At 42.0% G+C, this 19,808-nt stretch overlaps 1 protein-coding gene across 14 annotated transcripts in view; it reads left to right on the top strand.

Moving 5' to 3' along the window:
• The window catches only part of ZBTB38 (zinc finger and BTB domain containing 38), a 139,634-nt gene that overhangs the window by 57,303 nt on the left and 62,523 nt on the right, over positions 1-19,808 (top strand). For 4 of the 14 annotated variants that reach the window (XR_002520527.2, XM_021934806.2, XM_021934810.2 and 1 more), the window contains 2 exons: positions 1,009-1,083; positions 18,222-18,287. The gene's annotated coding sequence lies outside the window, so the exon portion shown is untranslated. Of the gene's footprint in view, positions 1-1,008; positions 1,084-10,748; positions 11,001-12,793; positions 12,857-14,708; positions 16,229-18,016; positions 18,106-18,221; positions 18,288-18,786; positions 19,234-19,808 lie in introns of those variants that run through there. The other 10 variants (XM_021934808.2, XM_031663720.1, XM_021934807.2 and 7 more) reach the window with 9 other exon arrangements.

Here is a 19,808-nt window from a genome sequence, read left to right as displayed (position 1 = left end):
GTTCCCTGACGCCTACAGCTTGCCAAGCCCCAGCCCAGAGTTGGGAGTAGGGACTGCATTTGGGAGACCCTCTAAATACGGCCCCAAAGGGATCTGATATCTCTCTTCTCCACAGGATCAGAAAAGAATGCAAAAAAAAAAAAAAAGAACAATACTAAGACGGAAACCCAGGGGAGAATGGCCCAACTGATGCCTTTCCCTGTCAACTCTCTTGTTTTGCCTCCTCTTCCTCCCCTCACCTGAGTACTCTGTTTCAGACGGTCAGAATGTTTGTTCAGAGTTCTGGATTGTTTGCTTCCTAGATCTTATACTGAGCGATCAGACATAAAAATAAACCCTGTTCTAGGCAAATACGTGTCCTGTGCCATCAAACGGTATTTTCACACTTAACCTGGTAAAAGATGACAGCCCTGGTAAAAAGATGCACACAACTGTGCTGCCTTTACTGCGCACGTTTCTGATTGTTCTGTGTATGAACCTACATTATCTTATTGCCCTGTTTACAGAGGACTTATTTTCATTCCTACTTGTGCCATCGTATCTCAGATGACGTTAAACACAAAGACACAATGTGTCTGTTTTAACTTTGACTACAAACTCATAGTTCTTCACAAAGCCTGTAATTTCACAGCCTCTGGAAGTTCCTACCCAAGAAAGTTAAGTTCCCAAGAGAAAAGTTTTGACATGTACATGAGAACGGCACACAGGCATAGAAATGATACCCTGATTTTCCTGGCTTCTAAAGTCATCCCCTGAGTCAGCATCTAGTCTTCGTACAGCTGACGTATCGGAGGAGATGTGTTCTTCAGAAATTCTATGTTAAAATTATTGGGAGCGGGGAGGCATAAGTCTCATTTTAAAGGCAGTAAGGAAGCTTGTCATTTACTGGAAAACAGTGGCATATTCCTTTGTAAACGGACAACTCCCTTTGGAAATTAACTATCACACACTAAAATATCTGTTTTATAGGCCTTATGTTTTACTTTTTGTTTTACTTTAATATATTAGGTGGTCTTGAAGTGAGGCTCTGCTGTACTCCTGTTCTTGTGGCTCTGAGATCTGAATGTTGTGACCACTAATTTGGTAAGTGTCATTTGTCCCCAAGAGCTACTTAAATTTAAGTCTCCCAATTCTCCTTTTTCAGTTGACGGTAAGATTTAAAGAAAGGGGGAAAGGGCACAGAGATTTCTGTACACAATGATAACAGCTGTATCAAAAACAATATTAGGATAGGCTAATTGTTATAATAGAACCCCAAATCTATAGTGGCTCAAACACAATAGTTTATTTCTTGCTTATGTAACAGTACAGGTCAGTGGGGCAACTGTTTTTCATGCATTCATTCAGAGACACAGGTAGAAAGGGGCTTTGCCTTCTGCAGCATGTGGTTTTCAAGGTCGCCTGGGGGTGTCTCCACTCCTCAGTGAAGTAAGAAAAGAGCATGAAAAGGTGCACATGGGAGTTTTTTATGGGCCCTGCCTAGAAGTGGTGCGTGTTACTTCTACTCACATTCCATTGGCTAAAACTCCATCACATGACCACAACTAACCACAGAGGAGTCTGGGAAATGTAGTCCCTGATGGGGCAGCCACTTAGCAGTGACAGCTCTGGAGGGTTTCTGAAGAAGAAGTAGTTCTCTCTGGCACAGCACATAAAAGAAACTTGGAGACTCTCAAGGATAAAGTTGCATAGAAACAGTGGGATAAGTAAAAAAATTATCCACATTTAGATTTTCCTGACTGACACTCTTAGGTAACATCTGGCCATGAGGGCAAGATGCAATGGATGAGATTTCTCAACACCTCTGTCCATTATGACCCTGAGTGAGCACCATCATGTTGCCCATGGCCAGTGAACCACGAAGGACATTTTCCTTATTTCCTTCTCCTTATTTTTCCCCTCAGTATCCTCTTGGTCTAGGACTATACCGGCTTTGTCTCCTTCCTGGATCTAGTCATATTAGTTGGAATTGTGGCAGAATTCTGCTTCCCCAACTAGGAGCCCCAGTAGTCTGTAGGAAAGCTCTTGACTTCCTTAGCTTGTAGTTTTCTCTGCTTCTGGAGGCTTTGGAAATGTATCCTACCTAATCTGCTCCAGGTCTTGAGATACTTGATCGGGGAAAAATTCCCTAAGGTGAGACCTTTAAACCAAATTATTAGAGAAACTGTTTTTTTCTTTTCTTTTCTTTTCTTTTCTTTTTTTTTTTTTAGACAGAGTCTCACTCTATTGCCAGGCTGGAGTACATCAGCACGATCTCAGTTCACTGCAACCTCTGCCTCCCAGGTTCAAGTGATTTTACTGCCTCAGCCACCCAAGTAGCTGGGACTACAGGCGTGCACCACCACACCCAGCTAATTTTTGTATTTTATAGTAGAGTTGGGGTTTCACCATGTTGGCCAGGATGGTCTCAATCTCTTGACCTCGTGATCTGCCGGCCTTGGTCTCCCAAAGTGCCGAGATTACAGACATGAGCCACCGCGCCCAGCCAAGAAACTTTTTTTTTTCTTTGAGACAGGGTTTCACTCTGTCACCCAGGCTGGAGTGCAGTGGCGCAATCATGGCTCACTGCAGCCTCAACTTCTCAGGTTCAAGCGATCCTCCCAAGTAGCTGAGACTACAGGAATGCGTCACCATGCCTGGGTAATTTTTGTATTTTTTGTAGAAACAAGGTTTCACCATGTTGCCCAGGCTAGTCTTGAACTCCTGGGCTCAAGCAATCCACCCACCTTGGCCTCCCAAAGTGCTAGGATAACAGGTGTGAGCCACCGGGCCCAGCCGAGAAACATTTAAAAGTAGACTAAAAAGTCTCAGGCTGGGGCTATTAATGCTGCCCCAAAGGATGTGATATATATGTCTAGCTTTTCATTTTCAGGAAAAGTTTCAAAACATTTACTGAAATAACAAGTGGTAAAGTTGTAAGCTCTATTTGGAGAACTTTTAATAAGTTTAACATTTTATGTAACCTTCTAACCATTGTTGATGTTGGCGAAGTATTCCCCTCATTGGTGAATAGAAACCATATGATGGGTGCCTTGTGACGCCCCAAACTTAAAGGTGTGAGATAAAAATGAACTCAAGTCTGAGGTGCCTGGTACCTAGTTCTCTAGTTTTGTCAATATCTGACTAAACATTCTGGTTTCTGATTGACTTTTGCCCCTGGACTTGACCTTTCTGGCACCCACATCCACACCCTGAAGAGCACATATTGTCTATTGTGTGGGGATGCCTGTTACTGGCCAATTTGCCACAGCTTCTCAGGTATCTGACAGAGGCTGATGCCTGGCCTACTCTCCTGTTACGGCTGCCTAACCTCTGCCCAGTCCCCTCACATCAGGATGGAGCTGAGGAGGAGTGGAATAGAATAACAAGATGAGTTGCTGCAAAAATACTTCAGCCTCTGAAAGTCTGTCTTTCCAAGTTGTTAGGAACTGAAAGTATCTATTGATAGGGTTGCTGGCTGTGGTGTAAGCTAATGATAAGACCAGGTTGGGCTGGGCGCGGTGGCTCGCGCCTATAATCCCAGCATTTTTGGAGGCATAGGCGAGTGGATCACTTGAGATCAGGAGTTTGAGACCAGCCTGACCAACACGGTGAAACCCCATCTCTACTAAAAAAAAAAAAAAAAAAAAAAAAAAAAAAACACAAAATTAGCCAGGCACTGTGGCGCACGCCTGTAATCCCAGCTACTTGGGAGGCTGAGGCAGGAGAATTGCCTGAACCCAGGAGGCAGAAGTTGCAGTGAGCTGAGATCTCACCATTGCACTCTAGCCTGGGCAGCATGAGAGAAACTCCATCTCAGAAAAAAAAGACCAGGTGAATGAGGAATACAGTGCCGGCTAGAAGGGCGCAGTTGAAGGAGTAAGTTAAGAATATGTGCCAGATTTTGGCTGGGCGCGGTGGCTCACGCCTGTAATCCCAGCACTTCGGGAGGCCGAGGCGGGCGGATAACGAGGTCAGGAGATCGAGACCATCCTGGCTAACACGGTGACACCCCGTCTCTACTAAAAATACAAAAAAAAATTAGCCGGGCGTGGTGGCGGGCGCCTGTAGTCCCAGCTACTGGGAGGCTGAGGCAGGAGAATGGCGTGAACCCGGGAGGCGGAGCTTGCAGTGAGCCGAGATCGCGCCACGGCACTCCAGCCTGGGTGACAAAGCAAGACTCCGTCTCAAAAAAAAAAAAAAGAATATGTGCCAGATTTCAAAAGCTGGAGCCAAATGGGGATGATGTGTTGCTGGAAGTCCTAGCCTAACAGAGTCTTTCAAGAAGGGCAGAGCCAAAGGTCTCAGTCAACGTCAGGGTCCATTCATGTGGGAGAATGGCTAATCACAGCTTGCTAATTTCAACTACCATCTGTTATGACTCCTCAAAGCACTAAGTAAGCAGGAGTTGACATATGAATGGTGTTAGGGTTGGGGGAGGGGCCAGCCTCCTGATTTCTAATTTCTAGCTGCATATTACTACAGGAAGGGGCGTGAGACCACCACATCAGGTACCAGAATTTCATTACTGTTCAACACTTGGTGTTTGAAAGAAAGCCATAGATCCCTGTGACCACTGGATGCTGAGTGACCTCACAGACAACACCAGCAAAGCAGGATTGTGTACAAACACACATTTTGTAAATATTTTGATATTTGACATTTCAAAAGAAGCATCAAAGTAGACAGTCTGGGAAAAGTTAGACGTTGTTGAGCTTTCTTAACCTTAATTTTGCATTTTGTTATTTTTTTCTATTTTAATTTCACATAGGAGTAATAATTCAAATTTGAGGCACTGTAGTCTTTTCAGAGCTTAAGTTATCTAAAGATCTGAGCCTGGCCTTGTTGAGCCATGATGAGCAGATGTGGACTGAGCACACAGTCTCACACAGGCAGCTCTTACACTAGTTGGGTATTTTAATCCCTGAGGTTTTAGAATTGTCATAGCACAGATGTGCAAGCTCCTTTCTCCCCATGGGTCAGCATCATGAATGTTCTGTCACTCTCCTTAGAGAGTTTGGCAGAAATACCACATCATATTCACCAAAACTAAGAATTCATAGTAATAGGGCTTTATAATTTCTCACACTGAAATCCCCTAATTTCTTGTCAAGAACCAAGTTGGAAAATACCACACTTCAGGGTTTTGTTTTTAACTCAAGAAGTTTCTGGTTTTCATCAGAACTTTCAAGCTCCCTCCTACCTCCAAAATAGTATCGTTAGAAAATGTAATGCTGAGACTCTGTCAGAATAAGTAGGTGATATATGCAAAATGATTTGGGCAGCTTAGAAAAGTGCACATCAAGGTAAAGTGTTGATAAAGGCCGGGCGCGGTGGCTTACCCTGTCATCCCAGCACTTTGGGAGGCCGAGGTGGGCAGATTGCTTGAGGCCAGGAGTTCAAGACCAGACCAGCCAACATCACGAAGCCCTGTCTCTACTAAAAATACAAAAATTAGCCAGGCTTGGTGGCACATGCCTGTAATCCCAGCTTCTTGGGAGACTGAGGTATGAGAATTGCTTGAACCCAGGAGGTGGAGGTTGTGGTGAGCCAAGATTGGGCCACTGTACTCCAGCCTAGGCAACAGAGCAAAAAAAAAAAAGTGTTGATAAAAAACAATCGTCATAATTATGGTCAGTATTGGTGCTTTGACTTTTGATATTGTTATTTTTGTTATTTTAAATTTTTTTTGTCTTTCTAAATTGACTTTCATCTGGGAGCCTTAGCACAACTTCTAACTAGCCAAAGCATATTTGATTCTAGGTCATCCCCACTGAGAGGCTTCTGATCTTATTCACAGGGACATTTAACCTGGGGTTCACTGAAACCTTTGAGGAAAGATGGATGAGTCATCTCTCTGCCGAAAGAAGATGATTCCTGGCATTCTATGGGGCTCTTAGTGTATTGGGACAAGGAGGCTTGGAAATTACTCCACGGAGACATTGACCTTGGGTAGTGCCCCCCAAGCCAGAGTGGAGAGAGTGGAGCCCTCATCTTTGTCCAAAAGAGCATTGGTATAACCCCTCACCCCAACCCCACCCCATTCTCTCCTTTTTAAAAGGAGAGAAGAATATATACAAGAAAAAATTGGAAAAAATACATCAAAATGTTAAAAATTGTTGAGATGGTATTTTATGTGGTGTTTTGCCCCCATTTAACATTATGTTGTAAACGTTTTACCAAATCACTAAATGGTCTTTGAAAACATGATTTTTAATGGCTGTGTTTCCACTGCACTGATACATTTTAATGTATCAATTTTTTGTTGTTGGACATTTTGATAGACTTTAGTGTTCTACTACTTTTAAAGTTTCTAATGCATATTGGTGAATTGGCCTCTAGAAAGGTACCAGTGTCTATTTCAAAACCTTGGTCTTTTTTCATTTCTCATATTAAAATGCATGCTGCTAGGCCCCAGTGGTATTGGAAGCTCTGAGGAGGAGCCTGGGGATATGCATTTTAATCTGCCCTCCCAGTTCTTCTGCATTAATGCCTGAGAACTATTGACATGCTGCATTCAGTTCAACAAATAGTCAGTTGGCAAACATTTATTAGACAAAAAAAATTAGGAAACTCTAAGCTAGTATATCTATACCAGAATTTAACTTAAAGCCTTTTTTTGGCTTCTGATTTTTAGAGTTTCCTTTAACTGTGATATGATGTAGTAAAAAGATTATTAGCTAGGCAAGAAACCGTATTGTACACATGAAATCACTGAGTCCCATAATGGTTCATTTACTTCCTGGTGGTCACTCAGAGATTTAGTGGCGAAGATTGAACTAGACAAAGGGCCCAGAGTCACCCAACCTTTGGGTAAGAGACAAAAGGCACCAGTGAGAAGATTGACCCCTGAGTCAACCTCCTGTCTCAGCCAAGGAGCTTTTACCTGCCCTCAGATAGGCATGCCCATACTTCAAGACACTCTTGGGCAGCCTAGACCTAGCGAGGGACCCAAGTACCCATCTTGGTCACCTAGTGGGGCCAGACCATTGTGTGCCCTGATCCCTGAGGTGGTAGCACTGAAGAAGCTGGACCCAGGAGAACAGAGGGCAGCCGTGCAGGCAGCATCCATGTGATCAGCGCCACAAAAGCAGAGTAGGAGGTGGGATCTGGGGTCAGAAACCAAGACAGTGGAGCAGGGTCAGGGCAAGTGCCAGACAAAAATGTGTGGGCAAATTTGAGGTCAAGGCAGGGATGAATTGAAAGGAAGACAAGCAAGAGCTCGAGGGCAGCTGCAGAGGAATTAGCCTCAAGGACGGAGTCCCACTGTGTGACCTCACAGTACCTGCCCCAAGCTGTGCCTGCCTTTTTAAATCTGAAAGGTGCTGTGTTCTGGGCTGCCTTCTGACAGCAGGTGAGTAGAAGCACAGCCTGAGAGGAGGCAGGCCGGAGCAGGAGGAACCTGAAAATGGAAATTAGGAAACAATGCAAAAAACAATTATAGCAGAGACCATAATGAACAAAAAACCAATTTCTTTAAACTCTCACCACCTTCTAAGAGGAAGTCTGACTATTCATCCTGACTGCATAACCCTGCTGAAACCCATCAACCCCACCCACTGATTGCCTGACAGTATCTGCCCGGCTTCCTCTCATTCCACCGCCTCAACTTCCAGAGCCCACCATGGCATCACTTGACTTTCAAGTTCTGCCTGGACAGACTGCTCAGCTCCCTACCATCCCCAGTTCATGTTCAGGTTCTGGAAATCAACTTTAGGTTCCTCCATGCCTCCGTCAATGTTGATCCCCTGCAAAGGCACCTGGTGACACACAAGAGCCAGAACCCACAGGAGCTCCTCCACAGCACCCTCTGAGGGCTTAGCCACCAGGGAATTTTGCAGATGATCCCCAAGCTTCACTGCCCCATGCACGTCTCCATTATCTCAAGGGTGTCCCTGTTCAGGATTGCTACTCTCCTGATTCTTGGCCTCCTGGTCCAAACTCATGGCTCCAGGGTCATGATGAGTAAGAGTTCTAGGTACCTCGAATCAGATGAAGGGTGACTTTCCAAGAATGGCTGGGCCAGTTCAAGTCCTCACTATAATGTTTGCCCTATGTAAGACCCATCACTTTGTCCTGCACAACTTTCTTGAATGAGGCACCTTCTGATACTCAGATGACATTCTAATTGCTCATGAGACCTGGACCCCTGAGCCAGGAAAGCCCATATGCTGGTGACAGCAGTGCTTCCAAATCTCACCCACAGGAGACAAAAATAGGAGTTCCATGGCATCCAGACAATGTGTCCACATGCTGCTGGAGAGTCTTGGGTGGTCACAGAGTACAAAGTTCAAGGGCAAAGATTGTTCAGTGGGTCCCAAGATTTGACAAGTGCCACTGGTGGTCCCACCCTTGCCTCTCTACATTGATTCCATGTCCCGCTTCCTCTCACACTATGCTAATAACAATCTAACCTGAGAAATTAAAAGTATTCACACAGCCTCTGTCCAAAGCTACAGGAAGACCCTGACCCAGGCAAACTCTGTTCCTGCCCCACAGCTGTCATTTCACCTGCCCCACCCCATGGGAGCATGTGCCACTGGTCTCAAGTCTTCCTGCTGGTCCAAGAGGCACTGCCTCAAAGAGTCTCAGCATCCCCAGATAGCAATGTCCCACCACTGCAGTCAAGAGCAACTGGGCAAACCGGAAGACTCACCCCCCTATCCAGAGAGACCACCCCATTTTCCATCATGTAAGTGCCAGACAGCCCAAACTGCTGTGTAGACAGCTACCAGGAAAACTGGAGCAATGAGAGACGTCTGAGGTCACCCCAGCTAAGCTTGGAAGGCCACAGAGTTTAACTGCCTTCTTGACTGTGGCCCATCAAAAGGAGCCCCTACACATCTAGTAGATGGCTAAAATAAAAAATACTGAGGTTACCAAATACTGGCAAACATGTGGGGACACTGGATCTCTCCTACACTGCCTGTAGGAATGTAAAATGGTACAGCCACTCTAGGAAACAGTTTGGCAGTTTCTTATAAAAGTTAAACATACACTTACCACATGATCCAGCAATCCTACTCATGGGTATTTACACAAGAGAAATGAAAACTTATGGTCACGCAATTAACTTTACATGAACATTTATAGCAGCTTTATTTGTAATACCTAAAAACTGGAAAATAGCCAGATGTTTTTCAGCAAGTTAGTGGGTAACACACTGGTACATCCACACCTTGAAATACTAGTCAGCAATAAACATGCACGTGCTCTTTACATACAATTCGAATGGATTACGAGGGCATTATGCTGAAAGCCAATCTCAAAGAGTTATATGCTACATGATTCCATTTAGAGAACGTTCTTGGACTGACAAAATTATAGTGATAGGCCAGGCCCGGTGGCTTATGCTTGTAATCCCAGCACTTTGGGAGGCCGAGGCAGGAGTGCCCAGGAGTTTGAGACCAGCCAGGGCAACACAGGGAGACCCCACCTCTGCAAAAATTTAAAAAACTAGCTGGATATGGTGTTGTACACCAGTGGTCTCAGCTACTTGAGAGGCTGAGATGGGAGCATTGCTTGAGTACAGGAGTTTGAGGCTTCAGTGAGCCATGATGGTGCCATTGTACCCCAACCTGGGTGACAGAGCAAGACTCTGTCTCAACAAGCAAAAAAAAAAAAAAACACACACACAGTGATAGAGAACAGATCAGTGATTGTCAGGAGTTAGGCTGGAGGATGTGATTATTAGAGGAGGAGCTCAGGGAACTGTGGTGGTGACTATTCTCTGTTCTGATGGTGATGGTCATTACTCCAGCCTGCACGTGTGATGCGTTGCATAGAACTGTAGACATACAGGTACACACACACACAGAGTGCATGTAAAAACTGGCAAAATCACATAAGACTGTATCTGTGTTTATTTGAACTATACCAGAGTCTGTTTCTTGGTTTAGACCAAGTACTACAGCTATGTAAGACATCACTGGGGGAAGGTGGAGAAAGTAGACACTGTATAACTTGTACATCTTATGCTATTTCATAAAAAAAGGTATTAAAACTTTTAAAAAGTTTTTAAAACTATGTTTAAAACGAGGTTTTCCCACCCTGAGGAGGGGGATTTATCCCCAGCTTTTCCCTTATGAGCAACTCCTGCTGTTTATTTTGCCGCCTTCTAACTTGTGGTTTGAAGTCTACAATGTCCTGCTGGCTTTGGCCGCACCCTCTGCTTCTCAGAGACTGATAGCCCATTTCGGATGGAATCAGAGCTCAAGTATGCCAGCATTGAATGTGAATGTGCCCCATTTGCCCCTCCCTGAGACCGTAACTTCAAAGCTAGGTAGATTCAGATCTAAGCAATGGTCTCATGGTGAAAATCGAGGACAAATCATCCTTCTCGCCCCTGTGCCATAATTTCTTTTCTGGAATGGCTCTTTGCTCTGCTCTTCATACAGATTATACTCTTCACCTTCACTAAATGGGCCCTCCTTTAATGGAAGAAGATTAACCCTTCTTTGCCCCCTTTCAATCTCATTCAGCCGAGGGCTTTCTTTTAACAGCGTTGCTGTCTCCAGGCCTTGTGCCACAGCGGAATGCTACAGAGTGAGATGGCTGCCTTCTCTTTGAAGCATTTACATCTCTGTCAAACACCTTTTTGCCAGACTTGGCCCTGGAAAGACAGTTTTGAAACTAAATTTATTGTGAGCTCCCTGGGTTGGCAGTATGGAATTGCACAAGGTCATGGGCATTTAGGTCAAGAGGGACTCGCTGCACTCACCACCTTCAGAGTCCTATCTTAATGAAACTCGAGCTGTATTTACTCCCAGGTTCTGCAGAGGAGTCCCCAGCATCACCTAAGATGGAGGCTGAGCATATGGGCTGAAGTCTGTGCGGCATCCTGTCCGGATGTGACAATACACTCACAAGCCACTGCTACCCCAGGACTGGCCTCAGCCCCCAGCTTCCAACTGTGCCTTAGCTATTAGAGGGACTCATCTCAAGAGACCGTGATGAGAGGGACAGCGGTGCACATTTCTCGGGCCTGGCTGAGTTGGCAACCAGGATCGTATGCTAGAAAGGTGACAATTTTAATCGTTGACTTTCCGTAGTCGTTGGTGAATCTCGTAGTTTTGCACCTTTTAGTTTCAAAACCATACTGAACAACGGAAAATGAAACCTGCAGCTTATTTTTAGCCGTTCATGCTAAATCATGAGATTTTTCTTTGCAAACCAAAGAGGATAAAGGCTACTTCAGCAGGTTAAACTTAGTCAATTGACTTAATATAGCAATCAAGTCTGGTTCTCTGACAAGTCTCAAGTGAACTTGAGAAGTTCCAGGTGATATTTTGGCCAACATTGACTATTTTGCTTAAAATTATATTTAGTTGAATTTTGTTTTTAGTTGAACAAATGTAGTACGATATTTTCATGAGAGGGATTGGAAAACATGTCATAAATTCTCCATTCTGTCATCTAGTCATTAATTCAATTAACCTATAGCTATTTTTAAGTATCTGAAAGCTTAGAATTTTTTTTAATTGAGCCAGTGTGTTGAATTACAAAGAGCAGAATGCTAGAAATTAAGGAATATGGCTTCTATGCTTATTGCTGCGGCCTTTATTTAAATATGACACTCTCTTTGAATGCAATTTTCTTCTCCCTGAAAGAAATTTTCTAGAGTCTTCCTTGTCCTTTAATTCTGTGAAACATGCTGTGCCACTGAGGGCCTGAGAAAATGTTGAGGTATTCTTTGGAGGCTGTGGCAGTGTTGTCAGGCCACTCTTATTCCTGTCTCCTCTTTCCCTGTTCTAGGAGAGAGAGGTTTACACAAAGCACTGTGGTCTGCTTGCCAGACAACTTGTGGCTGCCCTTGGTAAACAAGTGATTAAGTACTTGAAAGATGTTCAGCCCCCAAGCCCATTCCTTAACTCCTGAAGCAAGTACTTGAACTTTAGGAAGTGGCTTCATGATACAAAGCTGAGGATCCCACTGTAGTGGTAGAGAAAGGACTCTGGAGTTTGGTGTTGGTGAGTCCAAAACATCCTCAGTGAGCCTCTCCATTGTGTTAGGAAATGCTCTAGTGCCCTGGAAGATACAAAGATCTTGCAGGAAGCAAGCCAGAGACATGGGCCTAGGTAGATAATTCAATACAACCCAAATGTATTGTGCTTTTCTCTTTAGTCGAAAGGAGTTGAAGACTCACTGAGGCTTGTTAAGCAGCTCTGACTGAGAAGAGGTGCATTGTTGTGGCCCTTTCTGAGCTGCAACATCATTTATCTGAGAGAAGAGCAAGCAAGTAAATTTATTCCCAGGTTTAAGTTTTAAAATATTTGTTGCCCAGGGTGTGAAGAAAGATACAAAGAGAAGATTATGCTCTCACATGAGGTGAATTTTTATGGATCTGTAAGAATTCTTACTTTTTTACCTTCATTTGTGTCCCCACCTTCCCTTTTCAGCCTAGTTGCCAGTCTCTCCAAAAATATGAAACTCTACTTCCTTGCTGAATGTGTTTTACCAATTCAGAAGCTAGAAGGCCCTGTTGTTTCACTTGCTCTCCATCTGGTGCGTGACAAGCAGTCATGGCAGAAAATGAACATGTGATTGGGTAGTAGGAATGGGCACTCAAGGTCGTTATTCATGCCATGTTTCAAATGCACTGAGAAATGAAAGCAGCAACTATTCTGTTGCTAAAGCTGAGGTAGTGATTTCCATAATGGTGGTGACACCTGTTGAGGATGCTCCCACAGGAGGATTTGAGTTGGGTTAGGATGGGTTGAGATGTTGTCCGCCACAGTCTGCCTTACAGCCTATGTCATTTGCCACTTTTCCTTTATTAAAAAACACATGGTTTACAGTTCCCTTTTCCTTCCAGCTCTTTCCTGGAGGGTAACCCCAGTTTGGTCCACAAGGTTTGCTGCTCAATCCTTGCCAACAGGTGTGTACTCCTTTCTCACATCCTATGCAGATGCTAATGGATGGACGTGAGGACGCTCGTGTCTAAGAACTGGAGAATGTTTCCTGGAGTTCAGAATCCTCAAGCATGTCATTCACCCAACCCTTCATTCTACTGCCTATGAGCATTGAGCAAGATAGTCTTCTTCTCCTATTCCCAGGTGGGGTGGAGCTGGTGGATTAGAAAGCCCCCTTTGAGAGCCATCTTTTTGGCATATACAATTACTGCAAATGAAACAGGATAGTCAGCTGGCCACATACACCAGAAGGCAGGAGAGTTGGAGTCCAGCTCTTGGCCTACTTGACCTAGAAAACAAGCTGGGCTTGATTGTTTTAGAATCACAAACTTTCAGAACTGGAAGGGACCCGAGACAGAGGCAAAATGAACAGATGTTAACAAACAGGGTCATTAAAATGGTTTTAGTGTTTAAATCATTTTAATGATAAAATAAAACAGTAAATTTGGTTGAGGAAAATCTCTTCAAAATTAGGCTTTTTAAAAGTCCATTTAAAAATATGTTGGAAAAAAATCGTAATAGCTACTTAGGCTATCTGTTTAGGAGAAAAATACTATTTGTGAGTTGAAAATAGGTCAGTTTCAGCTGGACACAGTGTTATGAGCCTATAATCCTAGCTACTCAGGAGGCTGAGGCAGGAGAATCGACTGAGAGTTCAAGTCCCACCTGGGCAACATTGCAAGACTCTGTCTCAAGAAAACCCAAAACCAAACAAACAAAAGAGAACAGGCTAGTCTGATTGTTACATTGATTTTTCTTTAACTGATCATTTAGAGCAAAACAGTCTAACAACCTGATAAAAAAAGTTATTCACAAATGCTGAATACATTGGGTGTAAAAGGAAACTAGCTATAATTTTTAATATAGTGAAAGGCTGCATTAATAATAAACTCATGAAGTGTGTGATCTTGGGCAAATCACTGGATCTCTCTCAGCCTGTTTGGTCACCTGTGAGAGGGAAAAAACTAGACTCCACTAGGTTTTTAATAAATACATTTCCATTTGAAAATGTATTTATTAAAAATAAACATTCCATCTGAAATATATTTATGTCATTTATTTTCATTTATTTTACCTCATAAAATATTTTTTGAATTATGGCAAATCTCCCACTAAAATATTTACTCTGCTTTGTACATTTAACTTTCCAACATGGTCCAGCTGATTCCTTCTCTTTCATTGTGTCTTTTCCACCTGCTGGGCCCAGCCTGTCTCCAGCTGGTGGCATCCTAGGTTCCCACAATTCCTAGGGCCTGGAGGGTAGAGGCTGATTCATATAAACAGAGGTAGTCAGGGCTCCAGGGAGATCGGGTCCTCTACCAGGTGTCTGCACAATAAGAAGATTACTGACATCAGGGATGGAGTGTGGACGTAGGAGGAAGTTTTATCCTCTTAGGATTGGTGGAAAGACGTAGACTTTGCGATCAATCAAACTTAGGTTTGAACGCTAAGTCTGCTATTTACTGTGTATAATCTCTATTAGTTCCTCACCCAAAATTGATGATACTCAGCTTGCAGAATTATTGGGTTAGAATGAAATAAACATTGGACATGTAGCTAAAATATTGAGTATGTAGTAGGTCCTCCATAAGGGTAGCTAGTATAGACATTTTAGCTCTGATCAATGCAGAAGGCAGAAGTTCCTGCCCAGGTCTCTAGGGAAGATGTAGATGTTCAAAGTAGCATTGAACTTTCTCAAAAATCCAAAGGCATTTTTGGTCATTGGTAAATTAAGTCACCGTGTTGTTTCCAGGACTAAATACACTATAGACAGATTTAATAACCAACCTCATTAAAAAACTTAAACTTTTTAAATACTAAGAATTTAAGCAAAAGTGTAATTGGTAAACACTTTTATTTTTTTATTTCAATTAGAATAACCTAACCTGACAACAATGTACCCACAAATGTTGACTATCTCTATTAGGTGTAAAAAGAACCCAGCTGTAATGTTTAATGTGGTGAACAGCGTAAAGGAGCATGCAAACTGATCCAAATGTTTATAAACCAAGTATTCCTCTGGGACTCAGTGCCCTGACTTTATGTTTTTTTAAAAACATAGAGAGTCAAGCTTTGTTCATACTTGAATTATGTACATTGCATTAGCCGTGCAATTTAACTTTAACCCACAGGACTGCAAAGAAAATTAGCTCAGCCTGCGGAACAACGAGACCGCGAGCAAGTAAGCACGTTAATCAAAGTGAAAGGCTCACCCTTCACTTCTAGCTCTGTCCTTTTCCAGCCTGTGCCTGCCAGATTATTTCGGGTTCCTCGTATTTGACTCGTCAAAGTGGCAGAAACAGGCTAAAATGTTCACTGTGGAAAAGGGATTTGCCTTTTAAATTAATGTTTGTGCACATGCCCCGAGGAGGCTGATGAGAAGCACGCAATTTTTTAAAATCATAAGTGAATGCATACCCTTGCCACTAGTAATCATGACAAAGCTTAAGTAATTCAGGCATGATCATGGTTTTCTGAAAGTATAAAACAGGATTTACTAGTTGATAATGTCTGCCTAAACAAGCTCATTGCTTTGAATATTTTCAACTATAGTTCGCATTTGTTTAACCTGAGCAGGTCTGGTAAACGTACCACATTTACTGATTGAGTGTCTTGGAACATCACAAAATAAACCAATACGTGGCTTTTAGGCTGAGGGTGGACAGAGAACCCCATAGGGGGTTTGGAAACTGCCCTGGCATCTGGCTTACAAGTACCAGTAGGGGACCTGACCACATTCACCACCTTTCCCTGTAAAGGGAATAGAATACTATTTACTCATCTCCTGGGAGCCTAATATGGATTACTGTCGTTGTCACTGTCATTTATTATTCCCGACAGAGGAGGCAGACGACTTAGTTCTATGTGGTCAGAGTTGATTCCGTAACGTGTATATTTAGCCTATATGATAATAATTTGTGAGTATTTTTAAATGAATGTCTAGCTTTCAGACGTCATTAATGGGGAATATCTCAACAGACATGAAGAGCATTCAATGCCTAGGTGTTTGCGTCAACCTCCTCCCACCCCACTCTAAGGACTCTGCTTCATAGATGACCGTATATTGAATTGGTGCCTTATAACTCACCGTGATCATCCCTCTAATTCTCGACCCCCATGGTAAAGGAGGAATTGGCCTAAGGACACTCCATTCTAATTTTCTGATGCTGTCAATGCTAACCAGAACTCATAGAGCAGTGATGTGGGGGTGGGGAAGATGGTTCCACTATTGGTATGAGACCAGGAGCTACTGTTTTCGTTAGAGCCACATTTATTTCTGGAGTAGTTGTGAGAGAGAGATGTACTCCAAAGAGAAGAGGACTCTCGCTATGGTTCAGGTATGACCGACCATCTGGAGAACTCAACTCAGAGACTTTAAAGTATATAGGATATAGGAAGGCAGGGTACATTCCACACACTAAGCTAAAAATCACTTATGCTCTGGGGCAGGAGATAGAATGAGAGCTAGAAACAAAAGATCCAGTTGTGAAACCTAGTACCTCAGCTGAGGTGTTTGAACATATTTTCTCTTTTAAAAAAATTCTGGGGAACTTCAATATGTTGCTAACCTGATTATTTTCAGCCAGTCCTTACAGAAGATTGAGGTGCTGGAAAACTAGCAACCCCAGAAAATATCAACTCATTTTTGCACATGTTAAAATTAACAACAGCATATTCAGTGAGGCAATAGGCAATTAAAGACTTTTGGAGAGATAAGAAGAAGAAAACTATAAATATTACATATTCAAAATCAGTCTCAGCATTTTATAAAAATGTTGGCTTATGTCCAGGATCTACGGGTGGGGGTGGGTATGGTTTCTTTGTAGCTAAAGAAATAGAGTGGAAAAGAATCTGTTCTATTTCCTTAAAAATAAAAGACTTCTTGTTTTATACAGCATGGCAAATAAAATGCTTTTTTGTTTTTTTACCTGCCGGCAGGATCTGGAGGAAATTTTGCTAGCAAGCTATGCTGTTTTCCTCTTTGGGGACCTGGTGACACTGGTTTTGTAGCAAAACCGTATTTGCTTATTAGGCATTTCTTTAAAATCCTGAATAAGCAGCTCTTTCAACAGTTTTTGTTCCACATGTTAAACATTTCATTGCAATTCGAGCTTCGAGTGTGTGTGTGTGTGTGTGTGTGTGTGTGTTGATAGGAAGGAATGAAAGGGGGTGCATAAGAATTCTTGAAGGTTTTTTATTTAAAAAATTAATTCCCCACCATTACGTAGTGGAGTATCTGCAGAAGGTGATTCCAATTTATTACATACCGCCAAACTAGATCCCATCAATCTTGAGCAGTGGGGGTGGGGAGGTGGTATTGAAGACGACATGAAATTTGGTGTTTGAGTAGATGAGATTTAATTTTCGGAAAACATTTCACTCATAAAACGGATATCAACCCGGTGTCAGCACTGACCTCCTGATGTCAATGTCATCATGCAAGCGTAGCTAAAATAAGCCTCAAAGTAAAACAAAGAAACATTGCATCTCAGCACAATACAATTTCTTCTCTTACAGTATGTACTATCTATAGCCTTTTGGTATTCCTATTAATGGCTTGTTACTTTAAAATTTAGCTTTTGGAGGGGGAGGGAGAAGAAAAATCATTTTGCATTTTCTATGTTCTGAACGCATACAGTATGCTGCTGTAAGTCTTCGTATTATTTAGGTCAGTATCCTAAGGATAGCTTTTATCGTTCATGATGGCCAGCTATACAGCCAGAGGAATTCAGCATCAATTTATTTTTCTGTTCTGATTTTATTCTGCTTCCAAGTTTTAAAAAATCCATTCATATTTTAATAAAATTCTGAGGCGGTATCTGCCGCTCTGTACTGCAGATCCATTTAGCAGGATACATTTACACTGCTCGTGGTTAAAGGTTATAGCACGGATACAGACAGCTGATCATGCATTCTTCTACAAGCCTGCCGGCACCATTTAGGGTTTTGAAAAATAATCTAGAAATGCTATACCCTTTATCAAAATTATTCTTTACTTTGCAAGAGCTTAACAGTTTTGGTTTTTTCTTAGCAATTCTATAAAATTAACAATCTATAAAATGCATCCCGGACCAGATACATACTGTATTGAAAGCTTTCTTCAAGAAGAGAATATGAGAGTGTTCTTTCCAGCTTATTTTCTTCCTTAGCAAAAGGATTGTTTGATTCTCAGAAGCAGAAGGACACATTCATTGTGGAGCAGCTCTGCTTAAGTGTATGAAATGCCTTCTGTCTGGTTGCAGAATTTGGAGTTTGCTAAACAGTGTTTAGTGATTGGGCTCATCTTGCATCACCAGTTGATGACATTTTTCTTTGTTCCCTCCTACCCAGTTGAACCAAGACTCTGAGGCTGATATGCAATGTCACTTACAACATTAATCAGATACTGCATTTAAGGTGAGCTGTCCCTTGCCTCCTCCTTCCCCAGTGCTCGTGTGCTGCATGCAGTACGTATCTTGCTTCTGCGAGCCTAAGATGGCAGGCAGGATTAGTCGTGCTTGTGCTGTGTGTGCATGCTGTGTCTAGAATTCATTACACGTTGCCTAGTATTTCAGATGTGAGTATGTAAATGCTCTGTATGCCATATCATCTGGTAGCGAAGACTTGTTTTTGCCTCATTACAGCCTTAGATATTTCAACATCACCTTTCATTTCCGATTCATTTGCTTCTGGATGTTTGCTTTACATCACATTCAAAATATGATTTTACCTTTTTTTTTTAACAAAACCAAAACCCCCCACAAACCCTAAAAACAAAAACAACAACAAAACTCTGCTACCAGATGGTGTCTCTCCTTTCTTCATGCATTTGCTGTCTTTTAAATAATGTATGTTGTATTGTTAATTAATGTGAATATCAAATTAAACACTTGAAACTTACATGTTTATTATGCAGGTAAGAGGCAAGGTGGATTCTATTTTTAACTCTTATGCACTCCATCATGTGCAAGCAACTTGGGTTCTCAAATTTGTATTTTCAATGCTGGTATCAGTGGTTTGATTTTCAGCAAATGTGACAGTGGCCTTTGCAGTGGTCAGCTACGAGCTTTGAACTCTCAGAGGAGGAAGGGGAAAAAAATTCAACACACCACCTCCTTGGTTGCAGTCTCAGAGAAACCTTGGATGAGAAACTTCTTTTTTCAATCCTGTTTTCCTGTTGATAAATTCAGTTCTGTGATCACAGTTCATTCAAGCTGTTCTGCGTATGATTTTTGTGTGTATGTGACAATTGCATCTAAAACTTGTGAGCAAGAAGACAGAGAAATCAGTTGGTCTCCATCGCTTTACATAAAAATGGCTGAGTGTCTTGTCATGCTAGCACTGCATTAAGTGATGCATACAGGTAGGTTGAAATTTGCATGTTTTTATAGTTTTTTTTTTTTTAGCCATGCAGCAAGAACATTAGATGCATTAGAATATGACTTTTAAAAAAACAAAAATTAAATAAGACAGTTGTAATCTTTTGGGGGAGGGTTTTTAATTGGATAGCCTCTGCTCTTCAGATAGTATATAAATGTATAGCTTTTACAAACTTACTAAATGATTCTGCCATAAAAGGGAGATTAATTTTTTAAAAAATCATATATATGATAGGTGTGGTGCCATTAGACAACAAAAGAATTTTTGGAAAAGAGTGATGATTCAGCTCCATTTCAGCTTGAAACTAAAAATAAATGGGTTTCTGGAGATGATTTCAAAGAGCGTAAACAAGCTTAATAAGAAACATTAAAAATATTTAAATTTTAAGAAGCGGTCTTTAAACGTGTTATATGAAAGATAAAAATAAAAACTAATATGCTTCCAAAATTAATTTTAGGTAATATATAAGAATATATTACATTATGTATATAATTGGGGGAGATGAGGAGTTGCAATTTTCAAAGAGGGAAATATTAAATATAGATGGCCCTCTTAACA

The sequence above is a fragment of the Papio anubis genome, chromosome 2, assembly GCF_008728515.1.
Source record: "Papio anubis isolate 15944 chromosome 2, Panubis1.0, whole genome shotgun sequence".
Lineage (NCBI taxonomy): Eukaryota > Metazoa > Chordata > Mammalia > Primates > Cercopithecidae > Papio > Papio anubis.
This window is presented reverse-complemented; position numbering and strand designations above follow the sequence as displayed.